The sequence below is a fragment of the Canis lupus genome, chromosome 20 (assembly GCF_048164855.1).
Source record: "Canis lupus baileyi chromosome 20, mCanLup2.hap1, whole genome shotgun sequence".
Taxonomy (NCBI): Eukaryota; Metazoa; Chordata; class Mammalia; order Carnivora; family Canidae; genus Canis; species Canis lupus.
In genome coordinates this window covers 6,558,783-6,584,944 of record NC_132857.1, presented here as the reverse complement: position 1 = coordinate 6,584,944, position 26,162 = coordinate 6,558,783, and the positions used below count along the sequence as shown (strand labels likewise).

The 26,162-nt window shown below is 36.5% G+C and overlaps 1 long non-coding RNA gene across 1 annotated transcript in view; it reads left to right on the top strand.

Moving 5' to 3' along the window:
• Positions 1–1,161: 1,161 nt before the first annotated feature.
• LOC140612029 (uncharacterized) overlaps positions 1,162–26,162 on the top strand; it is a 180,589-nt gene continuing 155,588 nt past the window's right edge. Inside the window, exon 1 of the long non-coding RNA XR_012013356.1 lies at positions 1,162–1,234. This is a non-coding gene — a long non-coding RNA (uncharacterized lncRNA). The remainder of the gene's footprint in view (positions 1,235–26,162) is intronic.

The window sequence follows — 26,162 nt, the reverse complement described above, 5'->3', positions numbered from 1 at the left end:
AATTAAGTCTAGACCTCATTTCCGCCTAGGGATTGTCCTAACATCTTGGTGGTCATGGTTGGTGGTGTTAACTCTAAAGAAGGAAGGGAGGGAGAGAGAGAGAGAAAGAGAGAAGTGAGAGGAAGGGAGAGAGAAGAATAGTTCCAAATCCTTTTGGAACTATTTTTTTTCTTTTTTTAAATAAATTTATTGTTTATTGGTGTTCAATTTGCCAACATACAGAATAACACCCAGTGCTCATCCTGTCAAGTGCCCTGCTCAGTGCCCGCCACCCAGTCACCCCCACCCCCCGCCCTCCTCCCCTTCCACCACCCCTAGCTCGTTTCCCAAAGTTAGGAGTCTCTCATGTTCTGTCTCCCTTTCTGATATTTCCCACTTATTTTTTCTCCTTTCCCCTTTTTTCATTTCCCACTTTCTACCCAAGCTGAGAAGCTTTTACTATTCCCATAGCATAACGAAAACTCTTTTTCTTTTAATTGTATTTTTACAATTGCTGGTCATAAATTTTTATGGACACTGAATGCACAGTATATTTTTTGTACCTCCTGGGGCTTTAAGTCATATTCCAATATGGCCTGAAAATTAGGCAGATGTTATGTTGGATAAGCGGATGGTCTTTGGCTATCTTTTTAGAAGCAAAGAAATAATTGTCTATCAGTAGGAGAATTTTGCAAGAGATTCTTTTGGTTTCTATATGATAAAACATTTTCTTTCTACTTATCAGCGAGAGGCACCTAATGAAAAAGACAGAATGCCTGCCAGAGTCAACGAGACTCTCTCCCAAAGGAAATAAAAGGGAAGCAAATGGTTGCTTGAATAAATTTTTAGAAACACTGGTCTTTTCATTTCATTTCATGGGAAATAAATGGAAAATAGCATTTCTAAGATACGGTACTGAATAATGAACTCCAGTGGCCATGCCAAACCCCCCAGCAAATTGCACAGCTGGCGGGGGCGGGGGGTGTGCAAAAGGAGGGATAATGACAGTGGGGAGAAAATCACCACCTTCAGCCCCAACAGTTACTGAAACAGGACCTTGGCTGAAATCAGAGGAAGTAACAGGTCTGTCACTAGGTCACAAATCCCATTATGAAACAAACTGCCTGAATGTTACATCACCCAGGCCAGTCTTAACAAACATTATGGTTTGTTCTCAAGTCACAAAGTTTCAGGATCTTACCAGTCTAGCTCCCGGGTGTGCCCAGACTCGAGGATGAAAAGCACCTGTTCCCAGGTTAGTGACTGACCTAACAGTAAGTCACTCCCTCTCTCTGGCCTGCCTGCCTTTGGCTGATGGGAAAGTTTCAGTTCTGTTGAAGAATACCTTGAAGACGAGGCTACTTTTTACAGTTCATGACTTCCTGGACTCCCTTCAGTTTTCTAAAATGATAGCCCAAGGACATAGAGAATATAATAGGAAGTATCTTGCCCGAATGTCCACTGACATTAGTAGATCTCTAAGATCAATTTTCCTCCCGGCCACGTGTGATCCGAGACGGTTTCAAAGGAATTATTATTTTTTTTTCTAAGTTGATTCTAAGTCACTTAGTGTCTTCAGAAAACAGTTGTCAAAAAAACAAAACAAAACAAAACAAAACAAAAAAAAGAAAACAGTTGTCAAGGCATTAAATAATGGCAACTATGAAGGTCAGCAATAAAAAAAAATGAAGGTCAGCAATAGAAGGAAGTTTTGAGGTCATCATCCGTCTGTAGTTCCTTTGGCTTTTAGAAATGATTTAGTTTATTATGTAGAAGCACATAAATTGACATTACATCGTCAGTGGGTTAACCCTCATAATTCTCACATTTCTAGCATTACGTTTTTTGTATATAAACACTTAGTTATCTTACTGAGGTTCTCTTGAGGTTCACGATGAAATTGTTTTACATACAAAAGGGCAACCAAATATAAATGATGTAAGCCTGTATGCTTTATCTTGAAAATATACTGCAAAGGTAGCTTATAAAATCGTCTGCCTCACCCCCCCCCCCTTTTTTTTTTTTCTAAAAGGTTTATTGCTCTGGTATCCTTTAATTTTTTTTAAAGATTTTATTTATTTATTCATGATAGTCACAGAGGAGAGAGAGAGAGAGAGAGAGAGAGGCAGAGACACAGGCAGAGGGAGAAGCAGGCTCCATGCACCGGGAGCCCGACATGGGATTCGATCCCGGGTCTCCAGGATCGCGCCCTGGGCCAAAGGCAGGCGCTAAACCGCTGCGCCACCCAGGGATCCCTCTGGTATCCTTTCTATAGCATTTCCATTAGGCAACTTCCCTGGGAATAAGTACCACTTAACAGCATAGCGGAAGTAGTATCTACTCCTTGGTTCCACAAAAACTTAGACCTAGACCCCACCACCCAATTTTTAGAACCCCTAATTAGAATGTACACAGTACTTTAAAGCCTCGAGACCGTTGCTATTGAGAGTGTGGTCTATGCATCAGTAGCAGAGGCTCCATGAGGAAACTTAGAAATCCAGAATCTAAAAAAAAAAAAAAAAGAAAAAAAAAAAAATCCAGAATCTTTGGCCCCCCTCCAAACTATTGAATCACTTCCATTTTAACAAGATTTCCCAGATAAATTTTATTTAATAAAGTCTGAGAAGCACTTCTTCAGGCATTTTATATTGTATCCTGTTCCACCAGAGGAAGGCAGCTACACTTCTGCTCTCATCTCTTTAGAAGATGATTTTGGGAAAGACAAAATACGGGTCTCTACGTAGGGAGGCTCACTGACGGCACATCCTAATGCTTGGACTCCGTGGCTTCCTTCAGCCCAGATCACCACCCTGTGGCAACTATTTACCAGTATCCTCAATTCACCAGCCTCTAATAGTGTTGCCTTTGGAAAAATTGCTATCATTTTTTCCCCCTTCTTTAGGTCTTTTGGGCACTATTCCAGCTAAACCTTTTTGGTAGTAACTGTTAAGACTCAAAACTCTGATACAACCTATGTTAACACCAACTAGTGATATTTTTTTTTTTTTTTCTGTTTCCTGTCTTCTTTGGGTGTCCTCCCTTCTGGCTGGTGGGAACAAGCACTATTCTAGGCCCTTGGTGAGTTCCAGAAATTGATATCTCTAATCCATTCACAGGGTTCTTGTAGCATTCAGACAGTGTGCACATGCTTGGGCTTCTCAATATTCAGCCGAATACATCAGGAGGCACCCACGCTGGATCTCATAGTTCTCTTTCTGGACAGCGTGCTTTCTTCTGTACTGTGCCTTGTGAACAGTCATGGCCTTGGTCCTCCTCTGTGTCCCCTCAGCACAGAGAGACTGCCGGGCTTCCCTGGGCTTTCCCTCGCTGCCCTGTTGCTAAAAATCCTCTCAGGACAGTAAATTGGTGTCTACCCTCTCCACTCCCTTCTCCACCCTCATCTGCTACTTCTCTCTCAAGGGTCATGGTTTTTTGCTGCTTGATATCCAGTCTCTTGCAAATAACTGTGAATTGGTTTGATTTTTCCTATTTAAAGCAAGAGTAAATCCATGTTATTTCATCTTGGCCTAAAATAGAACTCCCAGTTTTGTCTTGATTTGAAGGCAGCAAGCAATATTAAAATTGCGTTTGTGTAGGTAAAGCATTTACACCAACTCTGTAAAATTTTAGCTTTTATTTTCAGTGAAATCGAGAGCCATTGTAGAATTTGGAGCGTAAGAAGGACATGAGAACATACATGGTTTAAAAGGAGGAAATTAAGGAATTGGTCCATTTCTCTGTGCATAGACTGTGCTCAGTACATGTTTTTTTTGTTTGTTTGTTTTTGTTTTTTGTTTTGTTTTGTTGTTGTTGTTGTTTATGACAATGATCATGTAATGCAGTTAATGACTTGCCTTAACACCTGGCTACAGACTTCCATCTATTAATACAAGCTTGTTAAGCATCTATTTGAGTTACTATTTATTTGACAATTATAATATGGCAGACCTTATGCTAGATACTTGATTCTTGGCTATTCCAACTCATTCTTACAAAAATTAGGTAACTATAGTATCCTCAGTTTGCAAATGAGAAAATGAGACTTAGAAGGTTTAAGCATCTCCCCTACTTCACACACTTGATAATAAATTTCAAAATCAAGTCTGTCTAGCTCCAGTATCTGTGCTCTGAGACGCTACGCATACTGTCTACATTTAAAGATTTATTTATTTATTTTTATTTATGATAGACACAGAGAGAGAGAGAGAGAGAAAGAGGCAGAGACACAGGAGGAGGGAGAAGCAGGCCCCATGCAGGGAGCCCGACGTGGGACTCAATCCCGGGTCTCCAGGATCACGCCCTGGGCCAAAGGCAGGCGCCAAACTGCTGAGCCACCCAGGGATCCCCATACTGTCTACATTTAATGTACTGTATAACAAGAACCTTCGAAAAATGGAAATCTCTACCTTGTTCTAACTGAAATCTGGCTCTCCCCTGAAATCAGTGATCTCCCCCAAATCAGTAGATCTGGAGGTGGGACAGGCATTCTTCTTGCTTCTCATTGCTACTTTCAGAATGTTGTCCTTCCTTCTCCATGACACCCTCAGGGTTTGAAGTTCACTTGTACTTACAGGCCATATCACCTGCCACCTCTCTTTTTTGTTATCTCTATAAGTTTTAGATTACTCTTCCTCATTCCTAGAAGATGTTAGCAATTGACTCTGATGAAATTCAGGGCATAGTGCCCCAAAAATATGACACCTTTGGATATTGACTATTGTAAGCAGAAGGAATTTGAGGAATGGTAGATTTTTCAAGCAGGTCATAAGACCCTCACTCGAGAGGTGCTCCACCTATAATGGGAGGAAAAGAGCATCCTTATCTCTGAAGAAGGAGGAATGCCAAGAAAAATCTGAAATAATAGGCCTTGCTAATTTCCCAAAGTTTACTACACTTAGTTTATACCCTCAATCCTATCAGATTTTGCACTCTTCATCAAAGTTAGCAGAAAAGTGCTCTGGTTTAAATATTTCTTTGGGTCGGGACACCTGGGTGGCTCAGTTACTTAAGCATCAGATTCTTGATCTCTGCTCAGGTCTTGATCTCAGGATCTTAAGTTCAAGTGCCCCGTGCCCAGTGCAAAACTCACCTAAATACTTCTTTGAGTCTTAATTTCCTTACGAGGGCTTCTGTGTCAAACTTAACTCTGTCTATTTTTCTCTTGCTATCTTTTACTTCAGTGACGTAGCTAAGAACCTCAGACAGATAAGGAAAGCGATTTTTCCTCTTCCACAGCTCAATGTAATTCACTCCTGGCATAATTGTTGGTGATTTCAGTATCCATGAAGATAATACCAGTATTCTTTTAGTTAATTTTATCCTCTTTCATGTCATCCTTCTCAAAACTTTACACTGGCCTTTATTTATTTTTTATTTTATTTTTTATTTTATATTATTTTATTTTATTTATTTATTCATTTATTTATTTATTTTACACTGGCCTTTATTTTACTAAAAAAATGGCTAATGTTTTTACAACAATGTATAAGTAAGGTGATCATATAATTTATCATCTAAACTGAAACACTTTTTTTTTTTTTTTAAACTGGAACACTTTGAAAGTAAATGAAAACAATGGACAATCATGCTGAGAAAATAGGCAAAACTGTCTTTTCAGGAGGGAAAAAAAAGATAGCTTAAATGAGGTCTTTACCAATAAGGCCGTGCATGAGCTGGCTTCTATCACATCGTATGACATCTTCTAACACACCTCTTTACATAGTCTGCTCAGCCATACTGGATTATTTGTTCTTCCTCAAATACCCTAACAATTAGGAATTCTATACTGGCTAGTCCTCGGTGTGGACTGCTCTTTCCCCAGATCCTCCTTTACATCATCTGAATCTCTTGCCAGGGAGGCCTTCCCTAGCAACTCAATACAAATAACCAAACCTACTTCTGAACTTAGAACTAACCATATTCCTTATCCTACTTTTTTTTTTTCCCTGCAATCTTTTCATCTCAGAAAAAGAAACTGCTATTGAGTTAAAAGCAAAAACCAACTACAGACACCATTGTCCTCTAGAAAGCTGATATAATTTTACCTTTAGAAAGGCTGGTTCTTTGGTTCTTTAATTTAGGGAAAACCCCTGATTGATCTCAGTGGAAATTTTCAGTTGACAATTTGCATCTTCTTGAGTGATGTGGAAAACAAAGGGAAAAGAAAAAAAATTTAAAAAAATCTAAAAATTTTTTAAAAAATTAAATTTTCTTCCAACTCAATGACATGTCCTTGAGGTAGGCAAAGTGAACCTCCTCTAGGAGTTCGACTGCCTCGATGTTGATACTCTGCTAAGAGCAAAAGGCAATCTTAGCTTAGCATTATCCTGACCTCCAGGATCCTGTAAGTCTCCTTTAATATATTAAAATTCCTTTGAAAACTTCCTTCATCTCTACCCGCACCCCATCTCCAAGATGTTAGCAATCATCTTCCCAGCATATGGCCCACTGATATATATTTGAAAGGTCTCATGACTACTAGACAGTAATAAATGACCTTTCCCTAATAACAGCTAGCCCCTCGAAGTTCTGGAAACCTTGCTTCCAAATTCCTTAGGGACTTACCCTATCCCTAAGCCCCTCCCTACTTGAAAGGAGGTAATCAGCCACTCCTTAAAATCCCAGGGCAGCTCTTTCTGCCTGTGGGTCCCATCACAGTGCTTTAATAAAACCACCTTTTTGCACCAAAGGTGCCTCAAGAATTCTTTCTTGACAGTTCTCTCCAAACCTCGACATTTTCACATCATTGGGCATAGTCAGGTCCAAGGATGAGATAAAGAGAATGCTGAATTTCTTTATACAATAAAGAATACTGACTTTCTACAAGCCATCAAAGTAGAAAGCTGAATGAGAATATTCAATAGTAGAACTTTTAGAAGTATCTTCTCTATAGACAGAAGAGTGACTAGGGTCTTTGGGCAGTAGTGTCTAATATTAAAGGTTAAATTTTTCCTTTTGTTGTGCTTCAGTTATGTAGCTACGTTTGGGCATTAGCCCCCAGAGGGTGGTATATTCCTTCTGAAAAACACAGTGTTACAAGAACAAGTGAAAAAAGGCAGAGTTCCATATTGGTAATAAAATAGGAAAGGAGAGAAGTGACTTATTTGTGACTTTGAGATGGGTCAGAAAAGACTAGTGAGATCCAAACTCATTTATTCCATGTGGGTTATCCCTGCTTTTGATTCTATTTGAGCTACTTTACAACTCTATTAAAAAAAAACTGATAATAATGCAAATGATTCTTGTCTATAGAAATATAAATTTGTTGCATCCAGTAGAAAGCAGCTGATTATTGACTGGCTAGATCATTTTTGAATCTATTTATTAGGGTGCAAATTATTTCCTTTTGATTCAGTAATAACATCTCACTAGTTCCCTCCCCAAGTTAAACAAAATATTTGGCAGGTTGTCATTTTATATTTCTAAGTCCAATTTTAATCCCAAAAATTTTTTCTTTATCAAAGCCAAGACTATCAGAAACCAGGCTACTTTGGGAAACATTGGAGTTCATCTGGATTAAGAAGAAAATGTGAAAAATAATTCCCTTCCCCTCCGAAACCTATCAGAGGAAGTTTTCCTGTGAAAAGATAAAAGGAAGACGTAGGGGTTGTAAGGGTTTAGTGAGTGAAGACCTATAATATGCACAGCAGTCCATACTGCATGCTAGATGTCGAAAAGTCTTAATCCCACTTAATCCCCCTTCATCCCACTGCAGTTCTTATCCTGTCACTGTTTTTCACTTATCAAATATTCCTAAATGTTCTATTATTTGTTTGTTTTAGTGTTTTTTTACTGTGCAGTCTTAAAACTTTAGCTGTTCCACAATGACCTCAGTCAAGGTTGGCAAGCTTTTTCCATAAAGGGACAGATAGTATTTTATGTTTTGCAAGCCATATGGGCTCTGTCACAACTATTCAACTCTACTGTTATAACACAAAACACAAACACTACATAAACAAGTGAGTTCCAGTAAAATTCCAAATAAGTTCCAAAATTGTATGCACAAAAGCAGAATTGGGTTGGGGGCCATAGTTTGCCAACCACTGAGATAGATTATGATTGAATTTATTACAAAGAGCTTATTATAAAAGAGCTTATTACAAAACTATTAAAATAATGATTATTTAGAACTCTCAGAATTATAAACTAATAGAATGTAGAATTTTACTTGTTTCATCATCCTAACTGGAAAAATATATATACATGGGTAGAGATGATTGTGAAGAAGGCTTACTAGTGGCTAACAAATATTTTAAGCATGCTCTAACATTGCCAGGAGCATGGCAAAGCAAGTATGAATGAGAGATAGCTAAAAATTGCTTAACACAACAAGGTCAAAGCTACAGTCGAAGTAAATGTTCTAGAGAAGGATGTACCAAAAATAATCAACTCTGAGACTCTAAAATTGAGATGAGATTTCAGTCCACTTCTTTCTAATCATAGAATTAAAAGTCAAGAATTTGAATCAAGGGATAGTGCTGTTGTATTACATCAGAAGAACAAAGACAGTAGCTCTTCCAGAAAGGGCAGATTCCGTCTCTGCCCTCAAAGTCTCAAAAGTTCAGTTTGAAGATAAGGCATGGTTAGCAAAATCCCTGGGAGTTGTGTCTGGTAGGATAATAGAAATATAAACCCCTAGTCTGCTCCCAAACAACAAAGCAGGAGCATTTAGCAGCTAAGGACAATAAAAGTCCTGGTCCTCTGCAATAAAGAGAGTAGTTGCTGGTTCATGAAGTCATGTGGTCTTACCAGGAGTTGCAAAGGCAATCTTTAAGTCAACAACAACAAAACAGAAAGAATTGTTCTTCATGTGACAGTCCCCTGAGAAGTCAAAGGTTGCTCCATCCAAAATTTGGTTTATGTTGAGACTGATGATGCCACACACATACACACAAGGTATGAAAAATTGTTTTACATAATTGAAGACTCTAGGGAGTGTAGGGTAGCCTCTCAAGCAGGTCTACGATGGCCTGAGAAAGAAAAAAAAAAAAAGGAGACTGGCCTGGATTTTTATTGTGGTTATGGGACAGGACCAGAATGGGGGTTCATATGCAAGAAGAGGTTGGTCTGGTTTGAATCCACAGCTTGTGCCAAAGAAGGGCAAACCCAGGCCTTCTTACCAATGATCAAATGTGGGAGACAGGGTGTGGGAGGTAGGGTGGGGGGTGGTAAGGCTTAAAGCTGTCAACCATCAGACATAAAAAATGGAGTCAAACTCCTCATTGCAAATGTGAATACACCCCCTACTATTATCGCTTAAATGATCGCTATCTCAATTGAAAATACATATAAGGAAAACTAGAAAAAAATGTACCCTAATCCTATTCCACAAAGACATTCATAGTTAACAACTTAGCCTATCATTCTGCATCCATAGTTTTCAAACTTGGTGGCATATTGAAATCAGCTTAGAAGCATTCAAATATTGATACTTTTATCTCACCTCCAGAGAGTCTGATTGAATTGTCTGGATTATAGTATTGATAATAGGATTTTTATAATCTCTCCAGGTGATTCTAACATGCCACCAAGGTTAAGAATCATTGTGGCAGAAGGGGTGCGTGTGTGTGTGTGTGTGTATGTGTGTGTGTGTATAATAAACATGGAATCAAACTACTCGTACAGTTTATGAGCATTTTTCATTTAATATACAACCAAACATATTTCCATTCTCGTAAGAGCAGATCTACAGGGTCATCATAAAGCCTACCTATTACTTTACCACAGATATACTGCAACTTCTATCCTGAAAGGCAACCGTTGTGTGATACTTACCTTATATCCAATTCATTGTGCTTATAAAAATACTTATAAACATCTCATATATACTTGCTTGCTCATTTTTATGATTCCTGATGAAAATTTTCTTGAAATATCATTTTTGGCTTAAAGAGTATACATAGGTTTAAGGCTGTTGATCCATAATCCCTCCAGCAGGAAATGAGGTTATTTCTCTATGACTCCACTATTCTGGTTATTATCTTTCTTAAATCTTTGCCTGAAGGGAGAAATAAAAATATAACATATCTAAACTTATCAACCTTTTGCTTTATGTCCTTCATACGATGCTTTACAAAGTGATATTTTTGCCATTGGTTTATGTAAATAATCAGCCATGTTTTTGCAGTTTTGTCTTATGTTTCATATTGCATATAACCCACTTGAAATGTATTTTGGGACAGATATATACATCTATACACAACATCACTAACATGGTTTACTCTGTACTTTCCCAAATCAGTTATCCAATCATCCTCGATTTGCTAACCTCAGAAAATTCATCTCTAAAGTGAGGACCTTATACCTCTCTCACATAGTTTCAGAATGGACGAAATGAGTTATTATATATTAGACACTTAGAATATTACAAGACATAATAAATACCAAGCGTGTGATCGCTGTAATTTTCATGATCACATTTACCATATAACTTGGGTCGATTTCTCGACTCTGAGTTCTGTGGCTTTGGATAATGTGTGCACCTTGCCCCAGTATTCCATTGTTTCAGTGGATGTAGCTTTGACATGTGTATTTTTAACAACTATTTTGTCAAATTATTTTGGCGAGTCTCACATATTCTAATGGAAGAACTTTAAAAAATCTCATTGTCAAATTGAAAGGCAAAAATTTATTCTGGTTTTTATTATGCTTGCGTGAAACATAGGAGTCAATTAGAGCAAGATTTACATTGTTTACAATTGTTTATTCTTTCTATCTAGTAGAATGGAATGCCTCTAACTATTGTCAAGTATCCTTTTATGTCTTTCGGTAAATTCATGTAGTTTTCTTCAGAGGGGTTTTGCATATTCTTATTAAGTTTATTACTAGGGATTTTACATTTTTATTGGATTGTCAAAGGTTATTCTGTTATATTTTCTAACTGGTTATACTTAGAATATAAGTAGCCGCTTTTCTATGTTTATTTGTAAGTGACTTCTTCACTGAACTCCCTGGATAGTTGTATTCCAAGGCCATTAAACTCCCTGGATAGTTGTATTTCAAGGACATTATAATTCAAGACTTCTCTTTGTATCAAGGATGCCTTCTGTAGAGGCTAAATCTTCATTCCAAATGGAATGGGATTGAGAGGACTGGGTCAGAAGATAAAAATATCTCCTCTGTTTCACCTTTAGGCTTAAAAAGCATGCTATTCCTTTTATTTTTGGAGTATGTACTCTTCCTTTCACAGAGCCAAGGATTAGCAGTGACTAATCGTCACTGCTAATTTTAGATTTTAGGTAAGAATGACAAAAAAAATATTAAATATAGCCTTAAGTCACATCTACAAATATCCTTTTACCCTAGTGGTTATGATAAGTGTATCCCTAAACTTTATTTTTTCTAGTATATTTTTTTGAGTAAGGGAGCTATCTGTAGTCCAATGACCCTCCTGCCCAAGTTATTTTTGGGATCTATCATATCAAATTATCTTTTATAATAGTACTGTTATTTGCTTTTTCACTGTGTTGACATTTGCAATAATAGTAAAAACAAAACAAAACAAACAAACAAAAAAAAACAAATCCATATTAAAGTTGCACCTTAGCATGAATCAAGGTGAGCGGCTCAGAAATATGTGCCATAGAGAGCCTCCGAATCTTGCACTTTGAGTCTTTCTAACCATTGAGGACCTTCATAAGAACATACTACCTAAAACAGTATTTCTTGAGATACTAGTTGAACAGCAAGACATTGAGAAGGTTAGATTGACTTTTAACCATAGACCCCCAACCAATTCCTATAAGTTTCGTGGTTTACTGGCTGGGAAAATCTAAAGTAAAGGGCACAAAGACAGGATCCTCAAAAGATGTTTTTTCGCATTTCTCAGTCTTCTCCAATTCAGTAATTCGGTTGCTCAAACTTCTTTCTCTCTCTCTCCACATCTAGTATTCGAGCAAGACCTTTAATTTCGACTACAGACTATTTCAAGCATGTCCACATCTCTAGAGCTCTGCTGCCACTACAGTAGTAGAATGCATCACTATATTTCTGGACAGTGGTAATGCTCCCTTTATTCATCTTGGACTCTTTCCTATATCCTTCCAACTTGTTTTCCTCAGAGAAATCAGAAAAAAAAAAAAATTTTTTTTTTAATGCACATCTAACCTACTCACTCTCCTGCTTATGATTTCTCAAAAGATTCCCATTGAAATGCACTAGAATAAAATCTAACTTTTTGATCTTCGTAGATAAGGGTTTATCAATTTAATTTTTTCTCCAAAGAATAATCCATGACTTAAGTAATTTTCCCTATTAGTCTTCTGTTCTTGATTTTACTGATTTTTGCTCTTATTTTCATTATTTCTTTCTTTATGCCTTGGATCTAATTTGCATTACTTTTTCTACTTTCTTAAAATTGAAGTTTAGATCATTGATACTTCTCTTCATTTATAGTAAAAGGCTTTAATTCATAGATTGTTCTCTAAGCACTGCTTCAGCCATATCTCATAAATTCTTATATATTTCATTTTCATTCATTAAAAATAGTTCTTAATTTTGAGACTTTGATTTGACCCACAGGATATTTTAAAGTATGTTGTTTGATTTCCATGTATTTGGGAATTTTCAAGATTAGCTCTTCTAATCACTATAATGATATTTCCATACTTGTTCATCTGATCACTGAAAAAAGAGTACTGAAATCTCCAAATAAATTATGAATTTGCCTATTTCTCTTCTCAGTGTTTTTGTTTCGTTTTACGTTGTATATTTTGAGGCTATCTTCTTATGTGTGTAAACTTTTAGAACTGTTATGTCTTCTTGATGAATTGACCCCTTCATCAGAATGTAATGTCCCTCTTTATTCTGTAATATTCCTTTTGGTGAGCTTTATTTTTTCCAATATGAATATAATCACTCTAGATTTCTTTTATATTGCATCAGATTTTTTAAGAAACTTTTTCAATTCGATTTAAAGTAGGTTGCTTGGAGATAGTATCCAGTTAGGTCTCTTTTATTTGGTATTCAGAGTATTTATATTTAATGTTATTATTAATAGGACTGCATTAAAATGTCTATTTTCCTAGATGTTCTCTATTTGTTTTGTCTTTTGTCCCATACCCCTTTCTGCCTTCTTTTGGATTTATGAGTTTTTATGATTTTATTTTTTCCATTGTTATTATTTATACATTTTATGAAAAAATACCTTTTTCTTTAGAATGTACAATTTTTAAAAATTAAGGTAGAGTGCAATGTTAGCTGGTAAGCTGTTATATAGCCATAGAAAACTGATACTTTACATATATTGTAAGGACCTTACACAGTATACTCTCAATTTCTCCCTCCCATCTTTTGTAATATTGCTGCCATATATTTTACTTTCATAAATGCTATCAATTCACAATAAATTGCTATTCCTTTTGTTTTAGGTAGTTCTACAGCAATTTAAATTTTTAAAAGTTTTACATTTATGTTAATTCATGCCACCCCCAGTGCCCTTCATTTCTTTCACTTATTCCATTATTCCTCCAGCAGTGTGTATCAGGCCTCAAAATATGTGTTTTCTATTACTCTTCAACAGGCTACCACAGTGACTTAAAACAACACCCATCTTGGGGACTAAAGAGAGGTATTAGATGCATCATGTCGTAAATAAACCAAATGCCACTAAATTGTGTATCTCAAATGGTTAATTTTATATTACATGAATTTTATCTTAAAAAATAAATAAAATAAATAAAAAAAAATATTTGTTGGAGCCAAGGGTTTTTATTCCCTTAAGGAGCTATGTAGATCCTATTTAATTGAAAATGTTAAAAATGGAGTACAAAACACAACACACCTATTTGTGATATCATAGTTTCTTTAGTCAGGAGTCCAGATACAGGGTCTGCCTTAGGGTCACAAGGCTGAAATCAAGTTCTGGCCAGGACTGCAATTTCGTCTGAGGTTTTGGTTCCCCTTTCATACTCATTCAAGTGTTGGCAAAAATAGAATTTCTTACGATTGCAGAACTAAGTTTCTTATTTTCTTGTTAACTTGTTAACAGTCATTCTCAGCAACTGGAAGCACCTGTCATTCTCTGCAAACTCGAGTGGCTTGCTCCTTCAAAGCCAACATGAAAATCTCTCTGACTTCAGGATGTTGAGAGACATCTTAGCATTTTGCCTACCTTACATTTATGCACGGTGCACCAAAGGCTTCACATTCATCTAGTGCTTGTTTCTTGTGTTTGGGATGGGATGAGTTTGGCAGAAGATTTTGTTTTTTTACTCAACATCTGTTTCATCTATAGCTTACAGCTTTCCTTTCAACTATACTTCACAGAAGGTCTTTCTCCATGCTTTTGAATTCCCTCCAGCAGTGGGCTGCTATTACTTACAACACAGATTATTAAACTGGTGGAGGGGAGTTGTTCTCAGTTGTTCTGGTTTAGACTTCATTGTGGGTAAACACCATGTCCCTGACTTTGGGTTTCAACGCATTTTCGGTGCTCTTGCCCATGTCCATCTGTTATAAGAGAATGCTGATTATTTTGGCCCAAGATGTATTCCTGCCCCTTCCCCAAGGGTAGAGGGGATTATTTTCTATTCTTTTTCTCCAGCTGGAATGGGTCATCTTCCTATTTTAAAGCTTCTGTTTCATAGGGGAGATAGAAGTTAAATGTCTATTTCTTTTCCAGGCATGAACCAGAAAGGAGTTTTACTTGGGTCCTTTGCCCCCACTTTTTGTCAGGAGCTAATACAGAGATCCTTGGGGGAAAACCTGTATATTTGGGACTCCTGGGTGGTTCAGCAGTTGAGCATCTGGCTTCGGCTCAGGGCATAACCCTGGGATCCTGGGATCGAGTCCCATATCGGGCTCCCTTCAGGGAGTCTGCTTTCTCCCTCTGCCTGTGTGTCTCTGCCTCTCTTTCTGTGTCTCTCATGAATAAATAAATAAAATCTTAAAAAAAAAATAAAGAACCTGTATGTTTGTGCAAATTCCTTTTGTGTATATGTGTCTTCTGGTACTTCACACATGTACCCATGCTCAACACTTAGCAACTTATCAAAAACTTTAGCTGTGTTCTTATTGGCTTGAAAGGTGTCCTGTGATTACTCTAGATAAACAAGTGCTAATAACCTGTATCTCCATGGAGGTGTCTGTCTTTCCTTAGCTATTGGCTCACTTGGTTCCCTGAAACCACAGCTCTCAGACAGGTTCAAGAAAGTTTGCAATCTTATTTATAGATTATTTGATGCTATATCTCTGTCAGATTGGAAGTAATCCTATTCAGCTTTTTACATTCTAGGAAAACTCTATTAACTTTTGTGAGTTTTGTGCATCTTCCTTAAAAATAATTCCCATGAAGAGACTGGGTATCCTTGTTTTATTCACCAAGCTTAACCCTTATTTTGTGAATACCATGTATTTTTTTTTCATAAAGCAATGAATACATGAACAAATGAGTAATTGAATGGCTTACATAGAGGAGATTTAGCAGGAAGTTAGCAGAAAAGTATAGCAAATAAGGAAACTTGTAACAACTTAGTAGAGTAGTCATGTCCGATATCAAGCTATGCAATTTCCAAGAATTCTGTGTAAGAACAATGCAACAGAGGAATGCTGTTTCCTAGAAGATGGAGCTTGTAGGATCAGGAGAGAGCAGTTAGTCACTTGCTTATCAAACTGGCTGGCACAGAGAATAAATCTCTTTTATGGAGGCCCAGTACCTTGTGAAAAAAAAAAAAAAAAGAAAATTGGGACCCTTGATACCATGAAGGAAAGTGGTGGAATGACTGGCTATTTATATATTGTTGAATATATGTAGATTCAACACTTGAGAGGACACAGTGTATGATTGTTATGGACCTTTTTTCAGAGCCAAGACACTCAGCCTGTAGCTGTCAGCACTGTTAGTTGCTGACATCTCATAACTATGTTCCTCTGCCTAAAGAAGCTACCTTACTCAAGGTTTTTCTTCCTACCTGCCACCCCCCACCAATAGTCATACCAAAGAAGGAATACAAATGCCAGACCCTAATACAGTCCAGCTTCAGAGCTCTCTGTGTGGTTGTTGGAGGTCCCAGTTGCAACTGCATCATAGCTTAACTTCTGATCTCACTTCCCTCACTTCCACAAACGTTCCTTAGCATATTCCCCGACTTCTCAGACACAAAGCCTTAAGGCAGTTCCCTGGGAAAACAAATATGCAGCAAGAAGAAACACTCATTTTCAAATCTCACTAATTTGTAAATTTAGGGTTGTTGATACATTGATTATCTACTTCTCTGTCCATTGGTTCCAGAAACCGTGCTATGATAGGCTGAATCATGATCCCCCAACCTGATTCCCCAAAACCTATGAATTTGTTATGTAGTCGAGATATAGTTAAATTAAGGATGGGGAGATCATGGATTATCTGTGTGAGCCCCCAAATAATCACAAGGATCCTTTAAAGAGGGAGGCAAGAAGATTAAAAATAGATAATGATGTGATAACAGAAGCAAAGGAAGAGAGGGGGAGATTTGATATGCTCCACTGGTGCTCTGAAGTTGGAGAAAGAGAACACAAGCCAAGGAATGGAGGCAGCCTCTGGAATCTCGAAAATAAAAGGAAACAGATTTTCCCCTTAGGGCCTCTGACTGCCCAGACATGTGAGATAAAAACTTGTGTTCTTTTAAAACGTTTTGTGGTAATTTCTTACAGAGTCAATAGGAAATTAATGGCACATGGTACTTTTTAGGAACAGAAGGGACAAGTCTAAGACTGCTCAGGAATGATCAAGAGAAGATGATTAATGTCATTTCCTTCTATTTTTTAATCAGTGTTTATAAGGTGATTGATTATATTATATTCATTATATACAATAAAAATATAATTATTTAAAAAGCATGACCATTATTACCTACTCCATTTATAGTTTCTTAAATTTAGGGGGCAACCGAGTTCTTTTTAGCACAGTGCACACATAGAAGTTTACTGGAACCAATGTGGAACCCAGGTACTTGGCCAGAACCATGCTAATCATACTATCACTTAATAGTTTGATCAATGTTTTCCCATTGATGTCTGAATCCTTGGGTTCATATTCCAATGAGTGACATTTCAAAGTTCTTTCTCTGATCTTTACTTTTGGCTTTCTGTCCAACTTTGTTTTTTTTTTTTTTTTCTTTCAATAAGTTTATTTTTTATTGGTGTTCAATTTGTCAACATACAGAATAACACCCAGTGGTCATCCCGTCAAGTGCCCCCCTCAGTGCCCGCCACCCAGTCGCCCCCACCCCCGGCCCACCTCCCCTTCCACCAACCCTAGGTCGTTTCCCAGAGTTAGGAGTCTTTCATGTTCTGTCTCCCTTTCTGATATTTCCCACTTATTTTTTCTCCTTTCCCCTTTATTCCCTTTCACTATTTTTTATATTCCCCAAGTGAATGAGACCATATTATGTTTGTCCTTTTCCGATTGACTTACTTCACTCAGCATAATACCCTCCAGGTCCATCCACGTCAGAGCAAATGGCGGGTATTTGTCGTTTCTAATGGCTGAGGAATATTCCATTGTATACATAAACCACATCTTCTTTATCCATTCATCTTTCGATGGACACCGAGGCTCCTTCCACAGTTTGGCTATCGTGGCCATTGCTGCTAGAAACATCGGGGTGCAGGTGTCCCGGCGTTTCATTGCATCTGTATCTTTGGGGTAAATCTCCAACAGTGCAATTGCTGGGTCGTAGGGCAGGTCTATGTTTAACTCTTTGAGGAACCTCCACACAGTTTTCCAGAGTGGCTGCACCAGTTCACATTCCCACCAACAGTGCAAGAGGGTTCCCTTTTCTCCGCATCCTCTCCAACATTTATTGTTTCCTGTTTTGTTCATTTTCCCCAATCTCACTGGTGTGAGGTGGGATCTCATTGAGGTTTTGATTTATATTTCCCTGATGGCAAGTGATGCAGAGCATTTTCTCATGTGCTTGTTAGCCATGTCTATGTCTTCCTCTGTGAGATTTCTGTTCATGTCTTTTGCCCATTTCATGATTGGATTGTCTGTTTCTTTGCTGTTGAGTTTAATAAGTTCTTTATAGATCTTGGAAACTAGCCCTTTATCTGATATGTCATTTGCAAATATCTTCTCCCATTCTGTAGGTTGTCTTTGAGTTTTGTTGACTGTATCCTTTGCTGTGCAAAAGCTTCTTATCTTGATGAAGTCCCAATAGTTCATTTTTGCTTTTGTTTCCTTTGCCTTCCTGGATGTATCTTGCAAGAAGTTGCTGTGGCCAAGTTCAAAAAGGGTGTTGCCTGTGTTCTCCTCTAGAATTTTGATGGAATCTTGTCTCACATTTAGATTTTTTCATCCATTTTGAGTTTATCTTTGTGTATGGTGCAAGAGAATGGTCTAGTTTCATTCTTCTGCATGTGGATGTCCAATTTTCCCAGCACCATTTATTGAAGAGACTGTCCTTTTTCCAGTGGATAGTCTTTCCTCCTTTGTCGAATATTAGTTGACTGTAAAGTTGAGGGTCCACTTCTGGGTTCTCTATTCTGTTCCATTGATCTATGTGTCTGTTTTTGTGCCAGTACCACACTGTCTTGATGACCACAGCTTTGTAGTACAACCTGAAATCTGGCATTGTGATGCCCCCAGCTATAGTTTTCTTTTTTAAAATTCCTCTGGCTATTCGGGGTCTTTTCTGATTCCACACAAATCTTAAAATAATTTGTTCCACTCTCTGAAGAAAGTCCATGGTATTTTGGTAGGGATTGCATTAAACATGTAAATTGCCCTGGGTAACATTGACATTTTCACAGTATTAATTCTTCCAATCCATGAGCATGGAATATTTTTCCATCTCTTTGTGTCTTCCTCAATTTCTTTCAGAAATCAAACGTTTAAGAAGAAACCATACCTATTCTCCTAAAGCTGTTTGGAAAGATAGAAAGAGATGGAGTATTTCCAAACTCGTTCTATGAGGCCAGCATCACCTTAATTCCAAAACCAGACAAAGACCCCACCAAAAAGGAGAATTATAGACCAATATCCCTGATGAACATGGATGCAAAAATTCTCAACAAGATACTAGCCAATAGGATACAACAATACATTAAAAAGATTATTCACCATGACCAAGTAGGATTTATCCCCGGGATGCAAGGCTGGTTCAACACTCGTAAAACAATCAATGTGATTCATCATATCAGCAAGAGAAAAAAACAAGAACAAGAACCATATGATCCTTTCAATAGATGCAGAGAAAGTATTTGACAAAATGCAGCATCCATTCCTGATCAAAACTCTTCAGAGTGTAGAGATAGAGGGAACATTCCTCAACATCTTAAAATCCATCTATGAAAAGCCCACAGCAAATATTATTCTCAATGGGGAAGCGCTGGGAGCCTTTCCCCTAAGATCAGGAACAAGACAGGGATGTCCACTCTCACCACTGCTATTCAACATAGTACTGGAAGTCCTAGCCTCAGCAATCAGACAACAAAAAGAAATAAAAGGCATTCAAATTGTCAAAGAAGAAGTCAAACTCTCCCTCTTCACAGATGACATGATACTGTACATAGAAAACCCAAAGACTCCACCCCAAGATTGCTAGAACTCATACAGCAATTTGGCAGTGTGGCAGGGTACAAAATCAATGCCCAGAAATCAGTGGCATTTCTATACACTAACAATGAGACTGAAGAAAGAGAAATTAAGGAGTCAATCCCATTTACAATTGCACCCAAAATCATAAGATACCTAGGAATAAACCTCACCAAAGAGGTAAAGGATCTATACCCTAAGAACTGTCCAACTTTGATTTCAGCTTTCCTATCTCTAGAATAAGGAGATAAAAGGATCTTAAATCAACCACATCATTTTCAACAGAAATTCTCACACCAAATTTTTTTAAAGATTTATTTATTTATTTATTCATGAGAGACACAGAGAGAGGGAGACAGAGACAGAGACAGACAGAGGCAGAGGGAGAAGTGGGCTGCATGTAGGGGGCCTGATGTGGGACTCGATCCTGGGACTCCAGGATCAGGCCCTGGGTCAAAGGCAGGCACTAAACCGCTGTGCCACCCAGGGATCCCCCCAAATTTCTAACCTTTCATACATGAGTTTTTCTCTCCAAAACATATACCTTTAATCTCTCTGAAACATAATCTTTTACCTGAAAAAAATATGCTGACAAATTAATTAGCAAGAACAGATTTTCACTAGGAAGAAAGTTTGTAAAATGTGAATGTGTGGAACAGATGGTCACATTGAAAAAATGACTATCACCAAGTGTTTAGTATGGAAGATACACCAATAATTTCTCAAGGAAATGTGATTAACTCACGTGTAACATTATTTTCCATGCATTTGGACAACAAACTCAATCTATACTCCTATAATGATAGATTTCTTGGTAATTCGCAAGTTTTCCACTGAAACATTGGCATCATCATGACCATTAATATGATATATTCTCCTCTTAAGATTTACCTTTCTAATCTCAAGGTCATCTTCTACTTAATTCTTTAATAAATCTCACCATACTCTGCCAATATCTTGGGGTTAAATTTTCTGGGGTTGACTTCCCCATGGTCTAGGTTTAGGTTCAACTCTTAATTATTTTAAGGGCCTATAATAATAGGCCTTTATACATGCATCAGTTTAAAAAGTACCTTCTCAGGGACGATATACTTGTTTGCCATCTGACGTACGAGTCTAATCTGTAGACAACAGGAAGAGATATAGAAAAGCAAAGGTATAAATTCTGTGAGCCAACTGAAATAATTATTAATGTTGAGATGTTTCCATCATCAGTTTGAGTTTGTTCATACAGAGATGAGGGCTCTGCTCTACTCTGATGTACTTGCCCATTAAAACAGCATGAAGCTGTCAGACTGGTATGTGGAGAGTGGAAGGTGTGAGTTTGTCCTTTTCTCTCGCCCACGTCCCCACCCCCTTTTTAGTTATAAGCCTCTGTGCAGTTTCCAGACTCCTGGGAGAGTGAAGCTTGGCAAGGTGACTTCGCTAGTGCCCTGCTTTGATGAACTGAGCTCACCAACCATAAACATTTAAAGTGTGGTGACAGTCAGGTTCATTTTATAAGGCCGTTGGTCCTGGGAACAGAAGAAAAATAATCTAAATTATTTGTAAAGCCCCTCGGAGGGACCTGAATGAGCATCCGGGTTTGTTAACTGAAATAGAAACAATTTCCTCTAGAATTGCTAGTGTTCCCTCCCCTTGACAGGTACTCAATGAAAGAAACTAAAGCGCCTTTGTGTAATTAAGTATTTGCCTGCAAGACCCACTCTGACTCATTCCTCATTTTAAATTGTTTCCATCTACTTCTTTTTCTCTTTAAGCTTCTATGGGGTGTTTTCACCAATTTTCTAACATATTTCTTTACCACTACTCTTTCTTCTTTAATTGTGCCCATCTCTTAAGATCCCCTCAGTTCTCTGAGACTAATATACACCCATGACTTTTCTTTTTTCTTTCTCTTTTCTTTACTTTTCTTTTCTTTTCTTCTTTTTTCTTTCTTTCTTTTCTTTTTTTTTTTTTTTTCCTATTCCATGTTTTTTGCTTGGGAAAAAAAGCTTGAGAGCTAACAAGCATATTCAACTGGATATTCCCGAATTTAAGCAACTATAGGCTTTTTAAATGAATCCTGTATTTCTTTGGGGGTGAAAACTGTTAGTGGAAGTATTGTCCCCTTTACTAAGGGCACATTAAGATAAGTTTAACAACTCTAGGGCTCAGTCATTTAAAAATAAGGGTGTAAACACATTCCGAGGAAATGCTAGACCTTCACATTTATCTTACACTGCAGCCAGCTTTTATGGCCTATTTTAAGAACTTGGTACTAGCTCTCCTGTTTAATGAGCAGTTTAATTTAAAGCTTAAAATTATTAAGTATTCCAATGGAGTCATAAATAATGCAGTTTATAATATTCTTATCAAGAGCATAAAGATACATTTGTCTTCCATTAACAACATACTTTTAAAGTAGCCTGACCTCTTCAGATGTATAAGAGCATGCAATTAGTGCAATTTGTCACAGGTCTTTTACACGTTAATAAGATGTAATTAATTGTCTGTTTTGTCTAATTAACTTTTCAGACACTGGCAGCTCTTGTTCTTTTAATACAAAGCAAGTGTGCCCTATTTGCAATTCTAATACTTGACAGAGAATTCTGACAACAAACTCAAGTCTACAGACCTTAGAAAAAGGGCATTTGGCAATTAAGAAAGAATTCAACAGAGAAACAGTATATATATGTTAGGATATTGATGTTTTTAATGTAGAAAGTAGAAAAAAATACTACCCCAAACTGTAAAGGTGAAGAAATCTATATTAAAAAATAAATGAACAAGCATATATACATTTTAAAGATATATTAATCTATACAAAGTTATGTAATTTCATATTCCATTAGCCATTCTTATTCATGTTTGAATTCCAACTCTGTAAGATAGTTAGTAGCTAGAGATTTAAGGATTAACAAGATAAAATAGTGAAATTAACTGAGCCTTGGAGTGGATGCCTATACCATGTAAACATTTCTTCTAGTAAAGGGTAGACTAGGGTGTTTTTATGCCAAATTTGTTAAATATGAGCCCAAATTTGTTAGACATGTCAATATAGTCTAGTCTTTATGTTCTTTGAACTGTAAAATCAATATGTTTCGATTACAAATATTTGAAAAATACAGATTTTATTGTATAGCACTAAATATTCAAAAATATTGTAGTGGATAACATAATTCATAATTCTAATAGGTACTATAACTTATTTAACACTGCAAAAAAAGGATCCATGGGCCTTTTTAAAAGTTCTGAATCTGTGTTTCTAGGTCAAAATATAAAGAGGATTGCAATGGACAGTTAAGTTTAAAAAGTGGTTCACCACTATAGTATGTCTAGTTATTTTCAAATTACTAATGTGACTAATAATGCAACATTTTACATTCTGCTTTACTAAATATTTTCTAAGGACAGCCCTTAGGTGTGAGACCCTAGACCAAATGCCAAAGGCCAAATCTCAGTTTTTTAAATCCCATAATAGAAAATATCCAGAAAGTTGGCACCCCTGTACATAATCCCAGTCTTACATAGACTGCATTGATTATTTTTTAAATTTATATTTGATTTTTAAGAGTCTTGATTTTTGCAATGATATCTCTTCTATATTTAAACAGTTTTTTAAATTTACATTTGATTTTTAGGAGTCTTGATTTTTGCAATGATGCCCCTTCTATATTTAAACAGTTGAACACATGTATTATTTCCCTGTCATGTTAGTAACAAATATTTTTCTTCATTTCTTATTTTTATTGTAATCTAATGAAGCACTAGTTAAAACAAGTGCCATGAAATCAGACCATGTGGATTGTAATTCTGGCTCTGCCCTTATTAGCCATGTTGCACTGTGAAAATTCCTTTGTCTCCATTTCATCCACAAAATGGAGACAATAATAGCACTTGTTTCACTGAGTTAACCTAAGGATTAGATATGTCAGTAAACGTAAAACTCTTAGAAAATCTCCAACTCCTTTTAAGTTGGTTGTTGCCCTTCAACAATTGCAATGTTAGACTGAATTTTCATTCTCTGTTTTTCATGGGTCACGCTCTTCCATTAGCACCAGTCCTAATTTTCTTTCGTGATAAACTCTCAGTTAATATTGGTATTAATATGTTGTTTCAATATAGTTTTAAATATATATTTTAACTAATTTATCAGTATTTTATTTTGTGTTTTCATTGCTACTATGTTTTGGAAGATCTTGACTTTTCCACAATCAGTTACATAATATGTTTTTTTTTTTTTCCTCAGTGTTTCATGGTCTCTCTTTCACATTTCACATTTAATTCACTGGAATTTATATTAGCATATGTTCAGATGAACAGTTCACCTGATTTTTTAACTCCTAAGTACCCTTTATTTCACCGCATAGTATCTTGAACAGCTAACAGTTCTATGTTGGCAGATGTATTTGCTTTTAATGCCTGCTCAGTTTGTATGTAGGTTCTTTTTCAGAGCTATCTGTTCTGCTACACTGAACTATCATTTCTGGTGCCAGCTTCACATTTTTAATTACTATAGTTTATAATATTGCTTAAGAGCTGACAATACAAGTGCCCTCTTATTCATTTTCATTTTCAATATTGTCTTAGCTATTTTCCATTCATCAAAATGGACCTTAGGACCATAATTTTTATGCTTCCTTGAAAAAAATCACACTGGTTTCTATTACAGTATGATTAAAACCTATAAATTATGCAGGAAAATTATTCTCTTTACAATCGCTTTTGTATCCAGGAATATTGAAGATATCTCAATTCATTCAACTTTTTATGGCTTTTATGAGCAATTTTAGAGATGCATTTTTATAGTTCCATATATTCTGTGTAAAGTATACTATTCTGTATATAAATTACATATGCATTTAATAATTATACTATTGAATTTCTTACTCGTTTTCATCTACTTAATGTGGTAAAGACTGGGGAAAAAAGGGTTTATCTCTATGGTTTTGTTTCTCTAGGTTTGTCTTTGTACTCTGAATGTTTTACCATTTTAAGCTTTGATGTATCACATCAGAATATTATGCCCCTATTATGGATGCTGTTTTGGATAATGTAATTATTTTTTATATCCCCTTTTCTTAAATGCTTACAAAAAGAATAAATGTGTCTGCCCTAGTAAGCAAAACATTTAGCTCAATTTCTGAAGTTTTGGGAAATTTCTTTGTAGTTCTTTTTTTCCTGTTACCACAAACAGATTGTATTTTGTCCTAAATTTTATGGTTATTTTGGAGATAAAATATTTTAAATTCTGATAGTTTCCTTAGTTTATTAAATACATCGACTCTTCTCTGGAATGTAATTTGTAAACTCAGTTTTTGCCTTAATGAGTTTGTATTACATTGTATGGTTGTGTTGTTTCCTATAGTATGAATCTTACTGCTTCTGTTCCTTTGAGTTAGTTCCTATTTTGTCAGCAACTATTTTAGACTGGATTATCATTCTCTCATCTTCAGGGCTCATATCTACTCTTTCATGAGAATCAGTTCTGAACTCCCACTGCTTTCTTGGTGAGTCTTTCAAGTCTTTCAACTGTATGATGCAAATCACTGATTTGCATTACCCAAAATTTCAAATCTGATCCTTTTTTTTTTGTCAGAGAATTATCTTAGCATTTTTGTCTTCATCCCTGTTTTCATTTCCCATGGTGGGTCTGAGCTCTTGTTTCTTAGACAGTACATCTTCTCTGATATTGTCAACCTAATTAAGGAGGTAAACTGAGGCAAGCTCAAATTACCAGAAATTTGAGTTTATTCGGGATAGCAGAGATTGCAGTTCAGTGAATGCATGCTGCAGCAAGCTATAGGCAAATCCATTGAGGGGGTAGGATGGGCTTTATTTATGGGCAGGAAGTGCCAAAGAGATTTTAGCCTGAACAATAAGTTCACTGGCTTAAGGATGGGGAGAAATTCTTGGTGGATGTTCATTGGTCAGGAGATAAGTATTGGTTTTCCATAAATCAGGCATTTAATGGAAATCATACTCCAGTTATTAAGTTCTGTTCTTCTGAAGGCACACGTGTGAAGGCACACTCCATATCCTTCCATTCTATTTTAGATTGAAATCCTTTCACAATTATTTGATAACACCAAGCATGTAACTCAAAATATTTTCATATTTTTATTCTAGAAAGTTATTTTTACAAACATACTTAGTCTCCGCTTTTCTATCTTGTGTGTATGTATGTGGGGAGGAGCCTATTTTTTTTTAATGTATTTCCAGCTTTGTCTCATTTAATGGGGGAAGTATTTATCTAAGCTTGTTGTTTTGCCAACAAGTAGGGTGGGTAGTGTGCTTTTGTTCCTTCTAATTGCTGACATGCAAGCTGGCAAAGTGCTGCCTCTCTTCTCCCAAAATAAACCTACTTCAATTTGAAATGCCTCGCATCTTTTTATTTAATGCTGGCCAGCCCCACTGAGATTAAAACTTATTTCAATATATTTAGAAATGTTGAAGGCTGAAAACATGGCACTGATGAAATAGCCAAAAATTCTATTGTTAGAAACCATGTCAGGACATATTGATTGTAATCATTATAATAAAACTTGTATTCTTGTAAAAAAAAAAAAACCCATATCATATTAAGAAACATTACAATATAGCAACTTACATCTATAATCATAGAATATTAAAAATGCAAAGGAGCATTATTATTCAGATCATGCTCAGAATTTTCCCTAAAAAAACT